Source organism: Panthera tigris, chromosome A3, assembly GCF_018350195.1.
Source record: "Panthera tigris isolate Pti1 chromosome A3, P.tigris_Pti1_mat1.1, whole genome shotgun sequence".
Taxonomy (NCBI): Eukaryota; Metazoa; Chordata; class Mammalia; order Carnivora; family Felidae; genus Panthera; species Panthera tigris.
The window spans coordinates 37,464,407-37,488,345 of record NC_056662.1 but is presented as its reverse complement, the minus strand read 5'-3'; the positions used below and the strand labels follow the sequence as shown (position 1 = coordinate 37,488,345).

Sequence of the window (23,939 nt, the reverse complement as noted above, 5' to 3'; positions counted from 1 at the left end):
TAGAGGGAGCAAACATTCTATTAGTCATTCGCTCAGTTTGAGGGAACTAGTAACAGTGACAAATTTCTAAATGTTACATTATGTTCCTGGGCAGATTCAAAGGGAACATTTGGGTAGGTGGATGAGCAATAGGATCCAGCAAAATACCCATTAGATTAGACCCAGTCAGGAAGAAATAAACACTTCTGTTCTTGCTGTTTTGTTTTGCGTTAACAAACAGGATCATAGATAGGATGGCGCTATGCTGAATAATGTTCGGGTAAATGTCTTCCACGGCTGCTTTGAGAACCTTAATGTTCTCATGGAGAGATAGAGGAGGGTGGTACTTGCAATGAGGGGTAGACCAAGCAAATAGAAGAACACCGGCACAGTTTTTTTTTTAAGTGCTTATTTACTTTTGTGAGAGCGCCAGTGGGGGAGGGGCAGAGAAAGGGAGACAGAGGATCAGAAGCAGGCTCCACACTGACAGCAATGAGTCTAATGTGGGGCTCAAACTCACAAACTGCAAGATCATGACCTGAGCCGAAGTCAGATGCTAAACCGACTGAGCCACCCAGGTGCCCTCATGGCACACTTTTTGATTTTTAATTTGTTCACATAGATTTAAAATCATGTCATTCCATCAGAGGGATGTTAAGCATTTCTTAAGAGAATTTGGTCAAAGAAAGTGAGAACTAAAGGGTTTCTTCAAGATGTTCTTCTCATCTCAAAGATGAGAACCCTAAGGCCCAGAACAGTTAAGATTCTTTTGCAAAGTTCTTAGCTGTTTGAGGACCAATAATCATACATCCTAGAGTTTAGGACCCTTAACACTATTTACTTCAGTGGCCGATACATAAGTCAGTCATTCCAACATCACCAGCATTAGCACCTGGCATATACAAAAGTCACTCAATTGGGGCGCCTGGATGGCTTGGTTGGTTAAGCGTCCAACTCTTGATTTCAGCTCAGGTCATGATCTCACAGTTTGTGAGTTCAAGCCCCACATCAGGCTCTGCTCTGACAGTGCTGAGCCTGCTTGGGATTCTCTCTCTCCTGCTCTCTCTCTCTGCCCCTCCCCCACTTGCTCTCCCCACTGCCCTAAAAATAAATAAACTTAAAAAAAATCACTTAATAATGATGGCCTCCCCCCACAAGCCTGTAAGATCTTTCACGGGTGGGTCTTGTTTATGCCTGACCCCTCCACCCTCAGGATCTAGCAAATTGCCTCTCATAAGAGGGGCTCATTTTCAATAGATAAATGGACAAATGCTGGATACCACACACACTCAAAATGTTAACATTTTTGTTGTTTCTTGTTGCTTAAATACCAATATATTAAGCCTCTTCTTCTTCTTCACTCATTCAATAGATGTGATTGAGTATCTTCTATGTGCTAAATGCCATGGATATAGTAATGAGCACAGCAGATGGACAGATCTGGCCTCATGGAGCTGACATTCCTATGACTGCCCAGCTATCACTAAGCAGTCAAAGAAGTTGACCTGGCTTGACCAGGGCTGGCAGGCCAATCAGATGAGATGTGATTACATATTAAACCAGTCACAAAGCTATTCAAGACAGAATGGTGTCAGTAGTTTCAGGTAATAAGTTACATGGCTAGTCAATGGATTAAAGGATCGGTGTGGCCAAAATAGTCTCCAGAAACCCCCAAAGACAGTGTGAGTAGCTTCTTGAGAATATGGTAAGATTTGAAAGAGCAGGGAGGAGAGAAGGAGGATAGCATCCCAGGGAGGTGGAGTAAGTGGGAGAAACAACATGAGCATGAATAAGGGGCCAGGAATTATTTCAGTCCAGTCAGATTTTTAGGGTGTGAGTTTAAGTAGGAAAGGTAGGACCAGATGGCAAAGGCACCAATTATGGAAAAACCCAAAGATAAAACAATATATTTAATATTCACTTTGAACAATGGCTGGAAAGTGAATGACAGATCATCTGCAGGTGTATAATCTATTTCGACATGTTTCTGACCAGAGTGAAGGTATACCTCAAGACTCATTCTTCCATGAACCTTCCGCTCCCTTCAAAACAATAGTTCTTCAGGTAAGGAAACCCACAAGGCTATGAACTGTCAAAATGTGAGAGATTAAATTCCATGATTACTTTCTTAGCTTACACTCCAGTTGTTAATACTTTACAATGAATGCTCCATAGTTAATACTTTAGAAGATGAATTTTAACTATGTGCTTTCACTTGTCCGTCTATCTGTGGATCTACTCTCTGTAAATGGAGTCCAGAGCACAAATAGAATTAAAGCAAATTAGGCTTTTACAAGTAGAGAATAGGTGCATATTGTATGCCAAAATGTCAATGCCATAGCTATAGGTCAAAGTTCAAATATTGCCCATAATGAAGCGGTGTGAATGGGGAGGGATGAAGGTAGAGACAATGAACAGATGTGTGAATGAAATACCGAACTAAGCCTTAAATTAACTGCTCTGAGAAGTCAGTTGTACCACTGTAAAGTTAGGGATTTAGGTCTAGGTGGTAGATTCAACATATTGTTGGCCTCAGCTATTGACCTGCCTCTGTCCATACACATGCCCTCTAACTTTGGAATCCCTTCCTGCTCTGACTCTGAGCCAGCCTTGGGACTTGCTCTGGCCAACAAGATGGAATAGAGGGAAGACATACCATCTCTGAGCCTAGAACATAAGAAATTCTCTGTGTTTCTGCTCTAAAGCTTGGAGTCCAGCCAGGCCACCATCTGAACATGCTGGGCTACCCTGCAGGATGAGAGACCACAGGGAGCAGAACCCAGTTGTCCCAGTTATGGCCACCTTAAACCAGTTACCAGCCAGATGATCCCCAACAATGTGAGACCCTGACCAAGATTGGCAGAACCATCTATCCCAGACACAGCTGACCCCAGATGCATGAGTATGCCTAGCCTAGACCAGAAATACTGTCAGCTGGCCCTCAGACTCAAGAATAAGGACAAATGCTTGTTATTTTAATCCACTGAGCTTTGGGCAGATTGTTGAATAATAACAGCTATCTGACAGAGAACAGATCCTGGCTGTACATTATAGTCTCTTGGGAATTGTAAAATATAGCAATGCCTACCAATTTTCTCCCCACACCAAGATTTTGTTTAATCCACATAGATACTGTTGTATTTTTTTTAAGTTCCCCAGATTTCTAATGTGTAACCAGTGTTAAAACTTCTTGACTAGAAAAATCTCCTACCTCCTTGCCCCCATCTCTCCAAATATTAAAATTCTAGGTGGGTGAGGCATTTGTTGTCTTAGGTCTGGATAACACTAAAATGTGTTTGCTTTTGCACTTGCATCACTGAGAAGATGCACATGAATCTATTTTCCTACATGCAAAGTGATCCTCTAAATGTCCACCAGTTTGTCCAGGCAATAAGAAGTGATTTCTGTCCCAAAAGTAAATATTCAGGGTCCCAAAGGCACCTCCATCCCTGTGGATGCTGGCTATAACAGACCTAAACCCCTTTGCAATTTAATATTTAATTTAGGCTAGGAATCGGGCACAACCAGACACAAAAGGGATCAGACAGCAGTAGGGAGTGGGGATTGGGGGAGGGATTTTCACAGGGGGTTACACTGCTTTTATATTCTAATTATCTGTCAGAGGGTGGGTTTGTGAGAGTAAGTGATCCACTGGGAGGAGAAACTTGAAAAAGAACTTTTATTGGACAGTAAGAAGATCTGTGTGGTAGATTCCTTGGTGCCCTGTCCAAATCCTCTTTCCTGGGCAGGTGTAACTCTTTCCCAGGTGTATAGATGTCGCCTGCCAATGGCCCACTACCTGGTCCCTTTGCCAGAAAATGGTCTGTAGCAGACAGAAGCTACCTGCCTGGAAATCCCTGGGAGGTTGTGCCCTCCCACACCTGACCTGGAGGCAACTTGCCACTGGCTGATGACCGATGGGCACACAGTAGGAAACCCTGGGCTCTTTTCTTCAGGCAGAACAGCCTTCTGGTGCCTCTGACACTCTAGAACTCCCCATAGGATAAAGCTGAGCCTCAACTTTAGCAGAAAGCCTGTTTTTGATGACTTCTTCCCTTGCCCTCTCCTGCTTCCCTCCCTCCTTTTCCAAAGAGTTCTCCCTCCATAAATCAGCTGCACCAGAATCCCTATCTCAGGCTCTGCTTCCAGGGAACCCAGCCTAAGAATATCTGCTTTCCTGAAGGTCTCTAGCTCAAGTCCTGTCAACATCTCTGTCTGTCCCTTCCTCCCTTCAGCTGGCTCTGAGGAAGAGCCGTCCCTCTTCCCGTGAGATGTTACCCACAGATGCTCACTCTTTGCCATCTTCTCCGATCACGGGTATTGTTGCTGCTCCACCAGTACCCTTTGCATCCTTCCAGGTCTTTTTCTACCAACCTTCACTCTGACTTCATGTATCCCGCATGGCCTCCATCTCGGCCAGGGCTCCAGGGAACTGTCCCTGCCTCTGGCTCCACTCCTTTTAAGAAAGTACTCAAGGACACAATCCAGCCTTACTGCCTCCCCCAACTCCAGCCCACACTGATCTCTTTAAACTCCTTCTTCACTTAACATCTACCCATGCAATTTAGCCCTGAAAGAAATCCCTATGTGTTGTCTTTATGCACCACACTTGCCTTCACTACGTGTTTTACTCATTTGTCTTGTCTCTCTAACAAAATAGTAGGTCCTCATTAGGGACTGTACCTTTCTTATAATTTAGTGCCTGGTTCTAAGATACATACTATCTGCTGAGCTAAAAAGAAAAAGGCTAGAGTTACACTTAGGTCTCATAGTGCAGAGGTACACAAAATCTAACCTTATTGTCAGAGCACACAGGTAACTAAGTGGTTGGGACTTGCCAGCTCAGAATATCACATCTTTAGCAATTATATTCCATACAAGAAGGACCCAATAGACTGAAATGCCCAGTTGCCAAGTTTCCTAGTTAATTGTGAAGATAGATACATTGTTTCCCCTTTGCAAATGCTACTGTTGTTTCACATAATGACTTTAACTATAATGGAAATGAGTCTGGACAGATCAATTTTTAGCCCTCAGCAAGTTAAGTGTGTCAATACAGCATGTAAACAGCAATAGAGATTGGTAATTAATAGTACAGTTTTATTCCTATATTATAATACCTCTCCTTTCTCTTTTCCAATTAAATTAAAAAATCTTTTGTAATTAGCACAATTTATACCACTACCATAAAAACCATTTCTCTAAGGGCACATTATGCAAGATGATCTACAATTTCAACTTATATGTTGCAAGACACAAAATATACAGATGTAGTCAATGTATATAAAGGAGGCTTTAAATTCTCTCCCAGAATTTTCATGCCACAAATTTTAAATTATGAAGATTAACTTCCAATAAGCATCCTTACCTTGGACTTAAATGTATTTCTCAGAAATGAAGACATGTTACACTAGCGACAGAGTAAAGTGTAACTGAGTTGTACTTATCTGAAGGGCAGTCTTCTACTAGGAAACCCTACTCAAGAAAACAGCAGACAGAGCTGAGCAATCCAAAGTCAGTTTGCCAAAAAGAGAGAGAGAGGAGGAGGAAGAAGGGAGAAGGAGAGAGAAGGAAAGAAGGAAGGAAGAAAGGGGGAGAAAGAGAGAAAGAGAAAAGAGCAGAAAGAAAGAAAAAGAAAAGAAGGAAGAAAGGAAGGGATGGAGAAAAGAATGAAAGAGAGGATGGAAATAAAAGAAAGGAAGAAAGAGGAGAAAGAGAAAGGAAAGAAAGGAATGGCAGGAAGAAAGAAAGAGAGAAGGAGAGAGAGAGGGAGGGAGGGAGGAAGGAAGGAAAGAGGAAAGGAAGGAAGGAAAGAAGGAAGGAGGGAGGGAGGGAGGGAGGGAGGGAAGGTAGGGAGAAAAGAAAGGAAAGAGGGAGGCAAGGATGGAAAAAGGGAGGGAACAGAGGAAGGAGAGAAAGAGTCAGTCTGGTTTGTTGAAATGGCTGTGATAAAGCACAAAAGCTGAGGGTCATGGTTTAACAGATAGGCCCTCAGTTCAGCTCCTGAGCCTTTTGAGGTACTTTGCAAATACTTGTTGCATACTTGGTTACCTAACTTGCCAGCTCCAGCAGATTAAAATCAGCATTTTGTTATGGCAGGAGAACTGCAGGAGGTCAGCTAGCCACCTATGAAGCCACAACTTGAAACTGGAGAAAAGACAGAAAACACTGCATGACACAAAAAGTGGCATTTGCTATGACTATTGTGAACCAAGAAAAGACAAGTCTGGTTCTGAATCTTTGTTCAATAAGGCAGAGAAATGTGTAATGTGTTTCTGAAGGACTTCCGGCAAACATTCCAAAAATTGGTCATGTTTTATTTTTTTTATTTTTTATTTTTTTCAATATATGAAATTTATAGTCAAATTGGTTTCCATACAACACCCAGTGCTCATCCCAAAAGGTGCCCTCCTCAATACCCATCACCCACCCTCCCCTCCCTCCCACCCCCCATCAACCCTCAGTTTGTTCTTAGTTTTTAAGAGTCTCTTATGCTTTGGCTCTCTCCCACTCTAACCTCTTTTAAATTGGTCATGTTTTAAAAGGAAAAAGCTTTGAAAACCTACAATATTCATGGATGCTTAATTGCCTTGATTCCATGGGTCTGTTTCCACTTCAGGTACTCTGACCCAGGTCCTCATAAACTAAAGGAATGTTCCTCAAACGTCCCAGACTTCCCATTAGACCTTAAGATTTTTACTTGGAAGATAGGGTGACCATAATTATTATGACTAGCTTATTACTCAAGGGAGGTGGGGAGGAGAGCAAGGGGTGCACATAAGATAGACTGAGATCATCAAGTAGGATGTGGTTCCATTTTCACTCCGTCTATGTGGATGACACACAGATCTCAAAGGCAGTTGGGTAGAGCCAAAAACAAAACAACAACAACAACAACAACAACAACAAAACAGAGGAAGAAATACATCCTTACTCCACTTTATCCCAAGAATCTCCTATCTAGATTGAACTGGATTATTTCAGGTCTCCCTTGTGAATCTAAATGGTCCAAGTCTTTAAAGTAAGGTAAACCTGTTCTTCATCCACCCATGGCCCATGAGTTGAAGCCAGGTTGTAAGTGAAATAGAAGGAAACAGTTATTATAGGCTGAGGACTCAGTGCTGTTAAAGACAGAAAAGCATTTAAGTGCTTGGTATGGCTATAGCTGAATCAGAGGCATAAGTGGGGTCGCTGTGGGAAAGACTTCCAGAGATACAGAAGGGTGTGTGGCCTGGAGTAACCAGGAGGATCATTGATTAAATGCTGCACTTGGTACCCAATGGAACAAAAGTTAAAAAGATGAGAAAGTTGAACAAATGCACTTTGAGCCCTCAAGCTTGGCCACCTGGAGTAAAGAAGAGACGGGTGGTTGTTGTTAATTTTATTTAATTTTATTTTAATTCCAGTATAGTTAGCATACGATGTTATATTAGTTTCATGTGTACAGTACAGTGCTTCAACAGGAGACATCGTTAGTACACACAGGAAGGTAAGAAGATGGTGTGGTAATGCTGAGGGCAGTCTACATATGAGCCAGGAAAGCCCTCCAGCAGGAAGTTTGAAAAATCAGTTTCAAGTTCTTAAGAAAGACCTAGAACACAGTGTCATCTATTAGATACAATCATCTGACTTCCAGAGCAGTGCCACTTCAGATATGACCTAGATAACAGTAGCATCATCTGGGAAAAGATTAGAAATGCACCATGTTGAGCTCCACCCTAGCCCTTTTTAGTCAGGATCTCTGAGATGGGGCTGACAGTCTTCTGTATTTTAGCAAACTCTCCAGATGATTCTATGTGCCCCAAACTTGAGAAGCACTGGGATAGAGAGTAGATGAGATGAGGGAAGGAGAAAGTATACACCTCAAAGAAAAGAAGTGAGGAGCTGAAGGAGCTGAAAAGCAGGGAAAACAAAACAAAACATCCACCATAGAGGGACTCTCAAAGGAGCGTGAGAAAAACTATGATGCATTTTAATGTGAAAATCAAGGTAAAATAAAATTACTTGTGCACTCATTTTAGGCTCCCTGACAAATTGTTAAACTCTGAGTGATGGGACCTGTTAGGGATAAGGTAAGAGTTAGTGTCAGTGGCTCCAAGAATAATCTATTTATCATGGACAAACCAAGAGTGTTCTATACAAAATAGGGCTTTGGTCTCCTCTGGATAATGGTAGAACTATGGATGACAATATTCTAGCAGAGTGGCAGGTCTTTTGGCTGCATTTGGCTCTTAAACCAAGAACATGTGTCTTTAATCTCATGCTCAAAAAGACAAATCATTTGTCTAAGAAGCTACAACACAGGAAACATCAGAAATTTGCAGTGGGTCCCAGAAGAAAGAAACAACGTAGCTCACTGTTCTTGCTCACCTGTAATTTATCAATTTTATTATTTCTCACACAAATATTGAATTAGAGTGTTTTAATAACTTTCCTCCAGCAAATGAATTTCTCTCCAACGTAGACTAATAACAAGCACAGAACAAGTTCTCTATGGTCCCTGATGCTGGGAGAAAATTACTTCCGGCCATTATAGCTCAGTAATGACAGCATTTAGTGTTACCCCATCATCAAAGCAATCACAAAATCATCCAGAAAAGTACCTATTTTCACAGAGCACTGAGCTGGGCTCATAATTCTCGAGTGAAGGTGTCTGGCTTATATGCAATGCAGGGGCTGGCATCCTCGGGCAGACTATCTGCTTCCCTCAACTGATGTGGATAAAGGACATATCCTTGGGGTAAGAAGCCACCCCCAGTTTATTTTTGTTTCACCACAGAAACTTGCAGTTCCATTTCAAGGGCTGAAGTGGTCTTTGTTCAGTGAATAGATTCTTTCTAGCAGCCTCTGCCCTCACTGGCTTAATATCATAGTCAAACACATTAAGGTTGGCAACATTCTCATTTAAGTAGATAGAATGCTGGCTCTAATACCTAGGGAAATAAATAGTTGAACTATATGTGTTTAATGTATACAAAAATTTATACATACTAGTAGACAAACTTTGGCCATTACTTTCTTTGCCACAGAACCTTGTCCTTTATCCTACCCTATTCAATGTTCCACACCAAAAAGAAAAGGTAACATGTCCAGAAATTTTCAAAAGGTCCAGAAATGATCAAAATCAAAGCAAAAAAATTTAGGTGTGGAAAATGACAAAAGCAGGCTGTTAGGAAGTTGAGGTCAGGAGTCAGAGAGACCTGGGTTCCAATCCCAACTCTGACACTCGCTATGTGACTTTGACTAAGTCACTTATCTTGAGAAGCCTCAGTCTCCTGATCTAAAAAATGAGAGTTGAGATCCTATCTCCCAACAGAGGTGTTTTATGGTTTAAACGAGATGATGTATACATAGTGTTTAGTTTTCAATGAACAAGAAACCCTTGTTACTATCTAGTACAGGTTCCATATGTTGCTATACAGACACATAGTGGAAAATACAGCCCCAGATTCAAATTCTGCCTTTACTGCTTATTAGCTAGCATTTTTTTTTTCCTTTTCTTTGAGAGAGAGAGAGAGAGAGTGAGCATGAGAATGGGAGAGGAGCAGAGAGAGAGAGAGAGAGAGAGAGAAAGAGAGAGAGAGAATCTTAAGCAGGCTCCACACTCAGCATGGAGCCTGATGCTGGGCTCCATCCCACGACTCTGGATCATGACCTGAGCCAAAATCAAAAGATGGAAGCTCAACTGACTGAGCCACCCAGGCGTTCCATAGCTAGCATTTATTAAGTCACTTGACTCTGGTTTTCCTCTCCACTGGTAAAATGGAGGGGATGAGTTATAATATTCTTAAATCCCTTTTATCTTAAATATTTTATACACCATATACCTTTATCAATTGCCCTGAGACTTTCCTATCCTTAAATTAATTATAAAATGAACTTTTATGTGCGAACTATATAAAAGGGATTTTGTAGATGTGCCTCTATTTTTCTGAATTTCCAAGATAAGCTCTTTATTGAAAAAAAAAAAGATATTCAAATAGAAAAATGACAAATTAAAATTCCAGGTTGGATGGTAACCTGTGCAATCAGCATCCAAATCAAGGACTAGAACTTTACCACCTGAGTCTCAGATCATTATGTTTTCTTTTATACACTTAGAGAGTATTACCAGATAAGTACATACAGGAAACTGTTAACATAGAGGTTTTGCTTCTAATTAAAACAATAAGAACTAAATTAGAAAAAAAGAAGCCAATTGAATAAAAAGCCTTCTGGATGGGAAAAATAAAAATATGGATCGAGATAAATAATCTCAACATTAAAACATTCCACAAAGCTAATTTTTAGGAAACTATTATGTCCACACTAACTCAGTCACCAAGAAGAAATCTAAATGCTATCTACTTCAAAATAAAACTCATTTCTTTATAAGCCCACTACCACTGTTGGCTTCAGGAGGTCCCTGTCCTGAGCCTTACTGTGCTGCTTTCATTTTTACAGTTTGCTTCTCAGATTTGCAGCACTTTCCCCTGGCTGGTGGTAAAAGGATTTTCAATGCAGACAGGCCTGCGTGCATTTGGAAATGGCATCCAGTTCACTGAAATAGAGCTTCCTTTCTGGTCGCATCATTATCTTTTAAACATACCTATATGCTGAGTTCCAGAGAATGGTTCTCAATGTATGTACACCTTCCTTACTATCACACAGTAGCTTTAAACATAAAAAGACTCCATTAAAGTCACAATAATATTCTCCCAAGCTTGACATTCAAACCATGTATAAGAGAAATATTTTGCAGGAAATGCAAACTCTCTTACATTTTACTTTTGCTGTAGCTTACAAAAAAAAAAAATTAAAAGGAAAAGAAGAGAAACTTTTTAATGCTATTGAGAATAAAAGGCATATGGATTCTCTGAGAAGGCAATTTCTTTGAATTCAGGCAAGAAAAGGTGAAATATCTTTGACTTTATTTATCTTGCTCAATCCCATTGCCCCTGCAGTCTGACCTGTAATACCTCAGGGAACCGAAAACAGAGGAAGGTAAGGAAGAAGAGGAGAAAGAGGGGAGAAAAAAGGCGAATAACTGGAGGAAGAGAGCAAAGGAGGCCTGTGTAGGGGCTAGTTCGAAGCTTCTTAGCCCCTGAGAGCACAGTGGTGTGACAGTCTGAAATATTACCCAATATGTTTTCATTCCTGGTGATTCTCACTGCCCTTCCCACCCACCTCCCTCCCACTCAAGCTGAGGCATCCGATGCTTGGGGGTGGAGCTTGGTGAGAAGAAAACATTCAGAGCTGGATCTTAATTCCAAATTTGCCTCTGGAAGCCCATTTCAGGGAGAGAAAGGAGTAAGTGTTCAATCCAAAGCTTCCATTGCAAAAGGAGAAATGTAAAAGAAAAAAAAAGGGGGGGCACCTGGTTGGCTCAGTTGGTTGAGCATCCGACTTCGGCTCAGGTCATGATCTTACGTTTTGTGGGTTCGAGCCCTACATCAGGCTCTGTGCTGGCAGCTTGTTCAGAGCCTGCAGCCTGCTTCAGATTATGTGTCTCCGTCTCTCTCTGCCCGGCCCCTGCTCATGCTCGGTCTCTCTCTGTCTCTCAAAAATAAATAAACTTAAAAAAAAAAAAGAAAAAGAAAAAGAAAAAGAAAAGAAAAAACAAATCTGGAGGGTTCAAAGGAGAAAAAGGAGTATTTTTACTTTTGTTTGTTTTGCTAACCAAAAGCCAAAAAGGAGGGAGGATTCAGGACAGGGTGTGACTTAGGGCATTTCCTGAACCACAAAAGCTGAAATAAGCCTTCCTGGGCTGGAGCTAGTTGGGAGGACCCAGAGGGAATCTGTCAGCAGAAGAGAGGTGCCTGGGTTCCCTTTTGGAACTCTGGGAGGAGAATCTCCCAGGAGACCCCACAGTTTGTAGGGCAGCCTCGTGGGTGGCAGGCAGGCCCTGTTTAGGCAAAAAGACCATGAGAGTGGACCTACCTCCACTCTCCCTACCCACAGCACAGGGAGATCCAGAAAGCTCTGAGAGAATGAACTGGAACCCCAACCAGCAAAGAAGGTAGACATTCCAACTGGAAGCCATGGCCCAGGACCACAGACAGGAGCAGTGGATAGCAGAGCACATCCAGTAGCCAGAGTTGATGTGACATGGAGGTGGAGGCAGTCCCCTAGAAAAGGCAGTGATGACTAAAATAGCATGTACTAGATCCCTTCCTCTCATTCTAGATGTGTATCCTCTGAACCTAGCTCAGGATAAAATCAGGATTAGTGCTCCTGCATATCTGTCCTATGTGTCCACATCACAGATCACAACAGCTTCAAGAGCCTCCAAGATTTCCTCCTTAGAAATTGCTGTTTTTTCATATCTCTACTTTCTAGTAAAGGCATCCCCTTTCGAGGCAAGAATGCTCAGTGTTGGTAACTGTGCCATCAGGGTAGTCTAATCAGCCCTCCAGCAAGGGGGTATGAGGCAGTACTGATATGAACAGGGAATAGCCTTGCAGCTTAGAAACCCTCCATCCTTCACATGGCAGAAGATGTTCAGAAAGCCCTTCTCTGGACTCACACCTGCACCCCAATACCTGTAGCATCACCCTGAATTCTGGCTCTTCATTTCATCTCTAGGGGCTGAATGGGGAAGAAATGATGCCCTCCTCCCTATGACTGTTCCATCCTTGAACTTTTTCCCAGAAGATTGTTTCTGGCCCAGAGAAATGATCTATAAGAATTTTTGTTGTGAAGGAATCTATGCAATCTATGGAGACGTTCCCAGTCAAATGTTCCCTTGCTGGCTTTTAAAAAAGTTCTTCCGAAAGTGTGGTCAAAACCAGCAGCATCACCTGGGGGCAGGTTAGGATGCAAATTTTCAGGACCCCACTCAAATCCATTGATCAGAAAAGTGAGGAGTAGGAATCTGAACAACCACCCACCCCCACTCCTAATCCATGCATGTTAAGTAAGAGATGCATTGTCTTTAGAAACCTAAGTGGTCCCTCTGTATTGAGCCCCACTAAAGGTTGAAGGTATCCTCCAGATATAAGCCTCAACATCCTCTGCTTCCTGAGCCTACAGCAGCACCTCAGGAGGTTCACATTAGTCCTCCAGCAAGAATCTCAGTTCATCCAACAGTCTCGAGGATCTTCCATGCTTGCAATTCTAAATTCTCTCTCTGAGGCTTCTCACTGCTATGGCTCTGTGATATGAAGAAACAGAGGAGGCAAAATACATGGGCCATTTGAATGCAGTCCACTTGCCTAAATGTTTATTCCAGAAAAGAGGTGGCCCATGAGCTTGGGACATTAGCGGCCCCTGTTTGACTGCAAACAGGATTCCTGTCTGCAGGGTAATCTTGTTACCTAGCTCCTCCTGCTACTCAAAGTGCAGTCCATGGGCCAGCAGCATCAGCATCACCTGGAAACTTGTTAGAAATGCAATCTCAGGCTTCACCCCAGACCTCCTGAATCAAAATCTAGAACCCAGGAGATCTGTATGTTCATTAAAGTTCGAGAAGCATTATCTATAGTTTGGTTGGTATCAGTCCAGACTGCATGTTAGAGGCACCTGGGAAAGTATTATAAAAGCACTAATGAGAGGCACCTGGGTGGCTTAGTCGGTTGAGTGTCCAACTTCGGCTGAGGTCAGGATCTCACACTTTGTGGGTTTAAGCCCCACGTTGGGCTCTGTGCTGACAGCTCAGAGCCTGGAGCCTGCTTCGGATTCTGTGCCTCCCTCTCTCTCTGTCCCTCCCCTGCTTATGCTCTGCCTGTCTCTGTCTCTCAACAATAAATAAAGGTTAAAAAAGAAATTATAAAAGCACTAATGGTGGGTGATGGGCATTGAGGAGGGCACCTGTTGGGATGAGCACTGGGTGTTGTGTGGAAACCAATTTGACAATAAATTATATTTAATATAAAAAAACTTTAAAAAAATAAAAACTTTACGCACATTTAAAAAAAAAAAGCACTAATGTGGCCCAAAAATTCTTATTTAACTAGTCCACAGTGAGTCCTGGGCACTAGTATTTTTTAAATTTCCCCAGATAATTCTAATATGTAGCTTGGGTTGCAGCCTAATGCCCTGGCCAAACCAACAGACTCAGAAATGTCAAGCTTCCCTGGCTGAAAATTTGCAAGTGGCTTAAAGGTATAAAGAAGGAAGAAAGGTAGATGGCTGTGCCAAACACATTACAAATGTTAGCTCATTAGACTCCATGAATAACCCTGAGAACATGCTATCTGTAGAACCCTTTAACCAATAATAAAAATTGAGGCTTTGAGAGTTTAACATAGACAGGATTCCAAATTAGCAATTCCAAAATCAGCAAGTTGTGGCATCAGGAATTTACTGAATCGAGAGGCGCCTGGGTGGCTCAGTCAGTTAAGCGACGGACTTCAGCTTGGGTCATGATCTTGCAGTTCATGAGTTCAAGCCCCATATCAGGCTCTGTGCTGACAGCCCAGAGCTTGGAGCCTGCTTCAGATTCTGTGTCTCCCTCTCTCTTTGCCCCTCCCCTGCTCACCCTCTGTCTCTCTCTGCTCTCTCTCTCTCAAAATTAAATACACATTTAAAAAATCTAAAATAAATAAAATAAAGGCCTGAATCAAAAAACTTATTTGCTAAATACAGAAACTGAGTGATACAAAAATGAAAAAAAAAAAAAAAATAGAGGTATGCAGTGGAATATCAGTGAGACAAGCCAGTGTTCTAATACAAAGAGTATCACAATACACAGGATTCTGAATTGATTCATACCATGATCAAATATAAATGCTAGACAAAATGCTAGGCTAAAGGGGGTTTCTCTGGACTCTTCATGTAAGATTTTCAGGGTCTATATTCTTTCTCCAACCCTTCCTTTCAAGTGGAGCTCTTGGGGTGCCCTCCCCAATGAGGAATGTGAGGGCTACCAGCTTGCAATATCACTCTGCAGAAAGCTTACGTTGTAAGAAATACCAAGCAGTGAGATATAGCACTTCTCTATGCAACCTGACAATGTGTCTCCCATGTCACCTTCTTGACCCCTGATTCTCAGAGCTGGGTGTTTCTGGGGGCAATAGGAAGGCAGTATAATTGGCCAAAAAGAATATACACTTCCCCCCACCCCAAGCCTGACATGCCAACTCTGCCACTTACTGTGCAACTTTGGACAGGGCACTTCACCTTCCCACGCCTCAGAGAACTCAACTATAAAATGTAGGAAAGGATGTGAAACATGATCCTCCTCGCCTGGCTCTTGTAAAGACTGTAAGGATATATATAACACATGGAATACAGTGTCGATGGTGGAATTTATTACTATTTCATGACTCAGTATGGGCTTATGCCCTCTTCCTCCTTCATTAACTGAAACCCTGACACCTATCAATGTGGACACTTCCTGATAACCCCTCTTCCACACAAGCCCCATGCTCACCATTAGCACACCTAGAATATATGACTGAAATAACCCAATAAACGGAACCAAGTAAAGTTGTCTGCATGCATAGCTGCCTTTGTCATTTTGTCCAGGAGCTCCCCAAAGACAAGGACTGTCTTATTTCCCATTTAACCCCCAGCACCGAGCCCAATGCCTACTTAAAAAGATACTCGATGAATTATTTGTATAATAAATGAACAGAATATAAATATTTGGGGCTGGACCTTCTGGAAGTGGCTGGTGCTTTCCCCAACCCTGAAAATCTCACTGTTGGGTCTCTGAGTGGAACAGAAGCATTGCCACTCATCATCTTCTCCATAGCTCCTTATCCATCACTGGTCCACCACTCTGGTCCTCCAGATTGTTGTTTCTTACTCATAACTGAGGCAGAATGAAGTATCAGGGTATTCTATAACCCTCAAAACTCTCCCACAAAGGTCTTGATCAAGGTGATTTCCACTTATCTGGTGCAACAGAAGTACAATTTGGAGGGCATTCTCTGCTGTTCAAATCAATTTCTGCCCCATGAGTCACATATTGGATACACATAACTTCAGTCTCTGAGAAACATTCCCTTAGGTTTCCTTAAAATGATCCATTATTGATAAACATATATACATATCTGCCACATACCTATTTAATCTCTATACTACCTCATCAAAAATAAGTACTTTACATGATTTAGGTATGGGGAAATGCTCCTGGGAGCCTTACCAATTCTCCTGGTCCTAGTCCTCAAAAAAGAGCTCCCCAAAATACTACTTTCCCCACCCATTCTTGAAACTAAGACATGAGAGTATATCACAGTTTTGGCCAGTGGGACCTGAAGGGAAATCTTCTTGGGGAGGGATAAGAGATAGCAAAACATTTTCACCTCAGCAAAAAGAGATGCAAGGAAGAAACACCATTCTTCTTCAGCTGGATATTGTCATGGCTACATGCGATGCTTGGAACAGTAGTAGCCATCGTGCAACCTTGAGGAGAGAGAGTTAAAGGACCAATTCAATATGGCAATGATAGGGAGCAGAGAGAGGGGTCCTTGATGACACCACTGAGTTGCTCTCTCACCCCAGGAACTACCTATTGCTATGCTTGCTGCTATGTGATATAATAAACATTTTCATTGTTTAAGCTACTTTGGGATAGGTATTATGTTATTTGTAGCTGAAACATCCTACCTAATACAACAAAGAAGAGGACATGAGAAGCTAATTGCCTTGGCCAAAAAGACCACACTGCAATTAACAAAAGAAAAAAACATTACAGCAGAGGAAAGGAAGTATTATTATTTATAAATTGTTTAATGTTTATTTATTTTTGAGAGAGAGAGAGAGAGAGAGAGAGAGAGCAAGCATGAGTGGGGAAGGGACAGAGAGAGAGGGAGACACAGAATCCGAAGCAGGCTCCAGGCTCTGAGCCTCTGTTAGCACAGAGCCCAATGCAGGGCATGAACCCATGAACCATGAGATCATGACCTGAGCCGAAGTCAGGCGCTTAACTGACTGAGCCACCTAGCCACTCCAGGAAGTAATATTATTAACTCATCATGAGTAGCACTCTATCAAGAGTCATATATGAAATTCACCATGCAATCCTCACCAAAACCCTATAAGGGTATAATGGATATTCTACTTTATAAAAGAAAATTCAGAAAGGTGAAGTAACTAATGATGGTCAAGTAGAAAGTGGCAATTTTGGTATTCCAAACCAAGTTGGTATGACTCCAAGGTCAGGAGGGATCCACCATGTTACATACATGAAAATTAGGTGTTCCATTAGCTCATCCTTTTGTATGACTGTGTTCCTCAGATCTTTTCCTGTGGAATGATTTTTCTCAGGAGTATTTAAGGTATAAGGAGAGGCAATGGTGCTCTCAGACAGATGAGAGAGTATGGGGTAAAGGGACAATCGCAGAACACTTGAAAACTACCTGGGAAGACGTCAAATTATACACAAAACAGACCTAGATAAACACTTCTCTTTGATTGAAAAAAATACACATATGCATACATGCATACACATACACATTATCAATATCTTGCAGTTTTTATTAACTATAAGTTAGTTGACTTATATAAGTTGACTTATATATTTATGACATAATTAAGGAAAACTTTCACAAATGAATTGGATCTATTTTTGGCTGGATGACAATATATCTATTTACTTTTGTTAGACCTTGGAAATTTCAATACACTGTAATTGTATTTCTAATGACAGAAGATTCATCTCAGCTCATAGTGTATGCATTTCATTATTTACCACATTTATATTCGAGTAAATGAACTTGTTCATTATACATTGTAATCTTTTTGTTGCACAATGTTTCCATTTTTGAAAGCCATGTAATCACTTCATTGTGGTGTTGGCAATTGTCATTATATAATATATAAAATTTCAAAAGGATGCAATTTAAGGATTTTGATCTTGCAGCATAAATATATTCATGACACGCAATACAAATAAACTTATTCCAGATGGTTGCTTAAAACAGATAAATCAAATTTCCCAGTAGTAACAAACTAAATCTTCAACCAAAGAGAGTTTTTTTCACTGATTAAAATGCCCAAACATTCATATCACTCCAAGCAATAAATGTGACAAAATTGGGATGGGTCATGATAAAACTAAATTAGATTTTTCTGGCCATTTTAAGAGTTTTCTGGGGGGCTACTGAAGATGAGAAAGTCCAGGTTTCAAGTTCAATTCTGTCATATTTCAAAAGACATGCAAGCTCAGCATGTTTGGGTTTCATGGGGAAAGAAGTGGACCTAGTGAGTTTTAACCACCAAGATGAGGTTGGCAATACTTTTTCCTTCCACACACCTTCAAACTGTATTTACAAGCCCTTCCAGCATAGGCAAAATCAGAACGCTACAGAAAATGTTAACTAGCAAAAACATATTGGCTCAGTAAACAAATAACCCTCAAAGTCAGAGAACTTCATGTTTATTGACTCCACCCCCGTTAGCCCTGCCTTGTGTGGTTACAGTATGGCCCAAGTGCATTAACAAACAGCCCAGGTCTTTCTGCTCTGTTGCTAGCGACCTTACTGCTTTCAGCAGCTAGTAAAATTAAACCTCTTCCAAATAATTCTCATGTGCACAGACTGTAAAGTGAATGTAAATTACAGCAATACATTACCCAAAACTTCAACTTCTTTCGAGAGCTGCCTGCTAGTTCCAGTTTTACAAATATTCTTCATTTACTCTGTATGCAAGCACTTAGGTGTGGTTCACAGAAACCCACCTTTGCTTCTGAGCACCATTATATAACCAACTTAACCTGGCCACACAGCTCATGTACGCTCCTCAGTGCCCTCAATACCCATGCTACTGACATCATTCAAGGACCAACATTGTTCAAGGCTCAACAAACCTTTGTAAATGAAATCTTTCCAATGAATAACAAAAAATGGCAAAAATACCAATGGAAAAAAGGTTCGTGTTGATGAATAGATCAGAAAGAGAGAGAAAGAAGCAAATATCCAATAAACATAAGACAAAAATATGTCCATTTCAGGAGTGACCAAATAAAAACAAATTAAGGGTGACTAGGATTGACTGAGATTTTTTTTTTTTTAAATAATACTGTTCTATCTTGGAAATGCTGAAGAAAAATGGGAGAACTTCTTCAGCTGTTGCGGCTCATTGACGTGTGAATTGGTATCACAACGAAAATAAGTCACTTACTAGATGACCCAACAGCTCCCTTTCTGTAAATAAATCCTCCCCTTAAAAGTCAGAGTTACACACAACTGTGACCACCCACTCTAAGCTACAAAACCCCATTAATGCAAAAGCGCTGGCTAAATTTTGACCATCAATCAATTAGTCCAAACTAGAAACACTAGGGATATTAAAAATTCTCAGTTTACCAATAACTAGTCAATGCCAAATTATACCATCTGGTACATAATATATTCATTAATCCTCATGTAGGATTATATTACAAGGAGCATATTCAATCAATTTCTCACATCGTATCTAATAGGTGTTGTAATAGCATAAATATTCTGCATAGGAGGGGTCTATTCACCCACTGATGCTTGACAAATGTTTGCCCATGACTTTCATTAATGCGTAACAAGGTCATGTTTAAACACCAGCACACAATGAAAGACTATAATCCTATGGCTTTTTATGCAGAGATATCTAAAGCAAATTCATAGCAAACCCACCATTAATGTAGGATATAAATACTCATTAGATTTTCTTCAATAACGATTCCAGAAGTAAATATGATTACAGTATCACATCCAAAACATCTGCAGAGATATACCAGTGGCCAGCATAGGCCCAGGTACACGAAGGAAATGCCTAACGTTGTCATTTGCAAGCCATTATCTTTTCTCACTAGCATCTCTGCCTCGGTGAGTCCTTTAAATTGAATAGAAGCAAGATGTGTGAGTTGCTTGATTACATGAAATCAGGCTGCACAGAGTCCCACCTGATGTCTGGCTGAGACTCATCACCACCTTTTGGGAAACTTGTCATTTTTTAAGAAAAAGGAGCTGCTATCGCTGGGCAGCCATGACTGTTATCTGCACTGCAGGTCGCTGGCTGAGCCACATTTTCTGCTAATTAAATTCACTGTGGGAGATTCCTAACGTGTGTCTCCATGGGAAATGGATCTGAAAATCTGGATGATGCCCCTAATTGCTTCTGGTAACAAGGTTATGAAACTTGGGCTGTCATACCTAGGGAAAGCAGAACTCAGATAAGTGGGTCTATTCTCACAGACCATATGGATTTCTTCAGCCTACAGCTGAAAAAGCTAAAATAGGGCTCAGCTGCAACTGGGCACTTCCTGAACAAGGCCTGTCACTTTGCACTTTTCAATTACTTACCTGGAAACACAGCAAGCAGGTAATTGTGAGGAAGCACAATGGTAAATCAACAGATGCTGTTTGCCTAACCTGAGCTGGTCACCTCTGGCCTGGTCTAAGGCCGGCTACTCAAAGTGTGGACATTGTCACACTGGGAGCTCATTAGAAATGCAAATCCTCAGACCCAATGAATCACAGTATCCAAGGAGTGAGCCCAGGAATCTGAGGCTTAGCAACTTCCCCAGGTGATTCTGATGTTCACTAAAGTTCAAGAAGTCCCAAGTCTCAAATACACTGGATTACCAGTCAATCTAAGAATGTGGCTCTGTCATGAATTGTGTTTGCCCTTGGGGGGGTGTTCATTTAGCTTCTGTGACCTCAGTTTCTTCATTGTTCTGATTATCTACTGCTGTGTGAAAGCAACAACTGTTTAATGAGTTGAGTGGACCCAGCTGGCAAATTTTCACTTGGGGTCTCTTGTGTGCTTGAACCAGGTAGTAACCAGGCAGGAGTCACCTGAATGATTGGCTCAACTGGAAGTCTAAGATGACTATCGTATTCACATGCCTGGCATCTGAACTGGAATGGCTCATGGCTAGCTGGGCATCTCTCTCTCCATATTGCCTCTCCACATGGCTAGCTTGAGCTTCCTTATAGTATGGTTGCCTCAGAGTGTTGGACCTCTCACATAGTGGCTCACTTCCCCCAGAGTATGCATTTAAGAGACCAAAGCAGAAGCTGCCAGGTCTTGTTAAGGCTTAGGCCTGCAACTGGCACAATGCCATTTCTGTCACATTCTCTGGGTAAAAAGCAAGTCATGACGTCAGCCCAACCTTAAGAAATAAGAGTGGGATTGTATAAGATTGGGAGTTGGAAGAAATCTTTAGAAACAAGTTGGTACACTCACTTGCAAGATGAAGGAAGTGGCCTACACTCCTAAAGGTTTTTATAGTCTATGGTTTTTACAGTATGTGATTCTCTGATACAGTCAATACCCATATTTCTTAGAGTCCATTACACCTATCTCGAGGAGACCTGTTTCTCCGTAATATCACTGCCACTCATTTAGCACTAAGCACATGAAGTCTTGCATTATGATTTACCTTATAAATGTAGCTACTCTGACTTCCCAACTTGATTATAAAATTCTCAAGGCCTTTATGCCTCCTTGAAACTCCATTACCTAGTGCACTGACCTATATATCATATTAGGCTTTCAATAAAGATGTGATAATGATGATGATGATGATGGTGATGATGATGCTGATAGAATCACTGCTGTTAAATTATCCTGTCTACTTAAATGAGTACAAAGCAACCATTTTCAGAGTTGAAAAATAATGTCCCATGCCTTTTGTAATTTTTTACAGGTCTTTTTAAGGTAGACATCTTATGATAGACAAAATAAAACTGTAAATATTATTTCCATTGAAGTACAGTTTGCTTTAAAGGTGTACTCTTCTTTTTTTAAATTTTCTGGTGCGGAAGGGACAGTGTTCTGTGGTTATGAAGCCACTTCATTTTCCTCCTAGACATACAGGAAGGTCACACTTCTTAGCCCCCCTGAGCCTCGGCAGGACCACAAAACTGAATTCTGGTCCATAATCTTGTCATAACCTAGTACAGTCACAAGATAGAAAAACTTGGTCCCTGATTCACTGCCTGGAGCACAGCTACTCAACCAAAAATATCCTCATTGCATTTTGCACATGAATGACAATTAAACTTCCATTCAGTCAAGACACTGGATTTGAGGAGTACTTGTTAAATTTGTTATAGCAGCTAACCTGCACTGACTGGTATATCTAATTTATTCCCAGAGTCAACCTCATGTGTCATTGTCCTACATCAATACATTAAATTGATGTTTAAATTGAACAGTTTTTATCAATTAATCTATTTCTACATCATGCTAATGGGAACCTGTAATTCATTGTTTACATATTTCACATTTTACTTCATCAAATTCACAGTATTGTGAATTTAAAGCAGAGTTTCACTATTAAAACAAATTGATTGACCTTGACAATCAATTTCTGCAATGTATTTTCCACTACATCCTCAACAAGATCTCACAGCAAGTTGTGTATATTTGACTCACCAGTGTTGTTACCTTTGCTCATTCCATCCCTCATCTCATTCAATCATTTATTCAAAAGTCATTTGTGAGCACCTGCTATGTGCCAGACATTATCCATGTACTGGATGCTGGAATAAATAGAACATAGTCAAAGGAAAGATAGTCACAACACACTGAGCTCTGGAAGAGGGGGTGAATAAAGTGCAACCAGAATAAAGAGCTGTTTTTCTTAACAACAATGAAAAGGCAGAGACATTTTTACAAAGTTCATGACATCCATAGTAAGTTTTGAGAGGTGAATAAGCAGTTCACCAGACAGAGAAGGCAAGGAAAGGTAAATTAGGTATAGGGAATATGAAAAGGCTCAAAGGTGGGAATCATTGTACCTTGTGGCATGGTCCTTACAGTGGTCTAAGAATCTGGTTAGCATGACCCCAGAGAAGACTAGGTAACCAACACAAGACTAGGAGTGATTTTGGGCTGGGTAGCATTATCCTAATCACAAGAGTGATACAAGAGATTTGTGTTCATGCCTGATTGTTCTGGAATTTACATTGTTTAACCTAAGACTTAAATGAAGCACCTAGCCCAAGTGATGTGATTCCTGACATATTTCTACCTAAACTTAAAGGAAGAACTTACCCAGTTTTCAGTAAGACTGGGTCTGCAAGTTAGGCCCCACAAAGGTCTACCATGAAGATCATTTATTCATACATTATTATCCTCTGCTATGCATCTCTTTGGTGAGGCTTTTGTAGCCAATAAGATTGCACTTCCATCCACCTTGAAGAAGGTGGCTAGTCCCTCTGCCTTGAGTGCTGACTGTGTTTGACTTCTTTCTGTATCCTTGATTTCCCCCAAACAGCACCAGTGCTTGTTATCTCTGCCCATCAAAGCCAACAAATATCATTTGCCAATTCAGTGGTTGTGCACAGAACACAATGAGTTTGGGAAACTACAATTTGCTTAATATGGCTAGGAATACACTGGTGATTTGTTAAAAATTATGTAAGAAAAGGAATTCAGGGACCAGATCATGAGGAGTGTTATACACCATGCTAAAGAATTTGGGTGTAATCTTATTAGACCAAAGAAATCCAAGATATGGGTGTGACATGATAAAAGCATATTTGAAAAACAAAACAAAACACTTTACTGACACTTGAAAAGCATATGTTGTAAGTTCAACCAAGGAGAGACTCTTGAAAAAAAATCTGCAGAGATATTTGACTAAAGGCAGGGGAGTGGAGAGGAGAATACATGTTTCCAAGATATTGAGGGAGTAGAATAAATCAAATCTGATGATTTCAAGTTCAAAGAGGGAGAAATCTGGGATGACCTAGGGGGGATAATGCAGTGTCATAGTGTCATTAGACAACACTGGGGCTAAAACCTGGAAGAAAAGAAAGAGGTAGGAGTGTGGAAGGTAAGGAGCTTATGTTTAGTATATTGTGATAGGCCTTTGAGATTTAAAGGTGGTAATTGTTCCCAGTTGTAAATGTGGGCTAGAATTTAAAACTAATGTCTTGGTAGGAAAAATGGATTTGGGAATCATTTGCACACAGAAATGGTAATCAAAAACTATGCTGTTGATTGAACCTAGAGCTAGAGAATATGATGGGCAGTCATCCAAGAAGAGAATCCTGAGAAAAAGGATTATTAAAGAACCAATGGAGAGAGGAGACACCCAACAGAGA

General features: G+C 40.9%; 1 long non-coding RNA gene across 1 annotated transcript in view; it reads right to left on the bottom strand.

Moving 5' to 3' along the window:
• The window catches only part of LOC122237260, a 41,156-nt gene extending 24,879 nt beyond the window's left edge, over positions 1-16,277 (bottom strand). Inside the window, exon 1 of the long non-coding RNA XR_006215592.1 lies at positions 16,209-16,277. This is a non-coding gene — a long non-coding RNA (uncharacterized LOC122237260). The remainder of the gene's footprint in view (positions 1-16,208) is intronic.
• Between the last annotated feature and the right edge of the window lie 7,662 nt (positions 16,278-23,939).